This window comes from Octopus bimaculoides, chromosome 6, assembly GCF_046866305.1.
Source record: "Octopus bimaculoides isolate indiv1 chromosome 6, ASM4686630v1, whole genome shotgun sequence".
Lineage (NCBI taxonomy): Eukaryota > Metazoa > Mollusca > Cephalopoda > Octopoda > Octopodidae > Octopus > Octopus bimaculoides.
The window spans coordinates 88,265,670-88,268,169 of NC_142933.1; positions in this window are offsets into that span (position 1 = coordinate 88,265,670).

The window sequence follows — 2,500 nt, forward strand, 5'->3', positions numbered from 1 at the left end:
ACCAAAATAGTTCCTGGTACACAAAAAGAACGGTATGGCCATGTTCATTTAATACCTACCTTTGAGCATGCATCTACTGGATTAGTTCTAACCTAGGGTTAAATAACAACAACAACAATAACAATAACATCAAGATAGAAGAGCGTTGACTCGGTCGCTCGATCTTCTAATGTCTCTAATATTCAAATCTGTCTATCTTATCCAATTACAAACACAACGACAATATTTTTAAAACAATTTTGCAATGGCTGCAAAATATAGAATAGTCTATTGCTGGTGGAGGTAAAATGGACCAAAAACCGAGCCGTTCAGTCGATCTCTTTGTTATTCTCCACAGTGAAGTTGTGTAATAAACAGGACATTTAGGACTGTCGCATGAAACTAATAAGTTTAATTAATTTACGAACGCAGTGAAGGTCAAAATCATTCGGTATTTTCCTTAGTAAGATCTATTATGAGAGATCATTATTACCCTGAGTGGCTGTGTGGTAAGTAGCTTGCTTACCAACCACATGGTTCCGGGTTCAGTCCCACTGCGTGTCACCTTGGGCAAGTGTCTTCTACTATAGCCTCGGGCCAACCAAATACTTGTAAGTGGTTTGGTAGACGGAAACTGAAAGAAGCCCGTCGTATATATGTATATATATATGTGTGTGTGCATGTGTGTTTGTGTGTCTGTGTTTGTCCCCCCACTATCGCTTGACAACCGATGTTGGTGTGTTTACGTCCTCATAACTTAGCGGTTCGGCATAAAGAGACCGATAGAATAAGTACTAGGCTTACAAAGAATAAGTCCTGGGGTCGATTTGCTCGACTAAAAGGTGGTGCTCCAGCATGGCCGCAATCAAATGACTGAAACAAGTAAAAGAGTAAAACTGCAGGTGACCAAGAGGGTGTAGTATTCAGCAATATTTAAGGAGTAAGTGGTATGTGACCAGTCCATTGCATTTCGCTCTGCCAGTGGTCAAGACACTGTATTCACAACCATGTGCTGTGTAGGAGGTAGGTACATTCTGTTTCCTGTAATCTATGTAACTTACTGGTCCGCTCCTTATCCATTTAACCCATGCATCCAACTCGAGCCTTTCACTTGTTCCAATTACTTCTCCAATACTTGTGCATTCCTCCTGAACATCACCGATCTTACTGGACTTTACAGCTTCTCGTTCCATGTCTCAACCACTTTCTCTTACACTTTCAAGATCATCGTTTACTGCATTAAATGCCTACTATGTGTATTGTTTTAGGTAGGCTAATCGAATCAGATATTACAAATTTACCGAACATCTCAGAGACATCTGACTAAACAACACTAGATCGTCCATCACCCATCATTTATGCTCAGCTGACCATAACTCTAAGCACCTTTCCTGTTTTGGGTCTTGATTTACACAGCAATTTCTTCCATCACCCGCCTCCGATGCAGCTTCCAACACGAACAACTCAATGCCAATGGTTAAATTATTGACTCGATTTTCTCTGTTGTTGGCACTCCGTCGGTTACGACGACGAGGGTTCTTGTTGATCCGATCAACGGAACAGCCTGCTCGTGAAATTAACGTGCAAGTGGCTGAGCACTCCACAGACACGTGTACCCTTAATGTAGTTCTCGGGAAGATTCAGTGTGACACAGAGTATGACAAGGCTGGCCCTTCGAAATACAGGTACAACATAAACAGGAAGAAAGAGTGAGAGAAAGTTGTGGTGAAAGAGTGCAACAGGGTTTGCCACCATCACCTGCCGGAGCCTCTTGGAACTTTAGGTGTTTTCGCTAAATAAACACTCACAATGCCCGGTCTCGGAATTGAAACCGCGATCCTACGACCGCGAGTTCGCAGCCCTAACCACTGGGCCATTGCGTTTCCACCGATTTTCTCTGGCTGCATACAACCATACAAATGTATACACACTAACCACACCCATATGCATACCATAACTCACATAACAAACACACAGAGCATAATACAATATTCACACACACATTACATACTCGTTACACGTGAACAAACACTACCACACATACAAATGCACACTAAGAACATATACACATCCACTAAACACATATATTCACACACAACGGTATACACATACAGAAAGTCGCTTATCATGATCTCCGTTGACAATTACACTCTTAACTGTAAAACTCTAGTCAGAAGTATCATTTCTACATAATCCGAAGGAAGTTGTATTCCATAGACGCGATGTTTCTGTCGAAAAGCGATAAAGTAGCCTATGGTTTATTGTTTTTGTTCATTATACACTCTCTGATGATTTGTTGAGGTGATCTGATTGTAGGTAAACTTTGCACAGCAGATATTTTCATTAATGAAATACGCGTAAGAGTGTAATTGAATAAACATGAAAACTTGTCTCCATTCTTGTCTGTGTCTGTGTTTGTCCCTCGCCACAGCTTAACAACCGGTGCTGGTGTATTCACGTCCCCGTAACTCAGCAGTTCGGCAACGAGACCAATAGAATAAGTACCAGACTCAAACAAAAA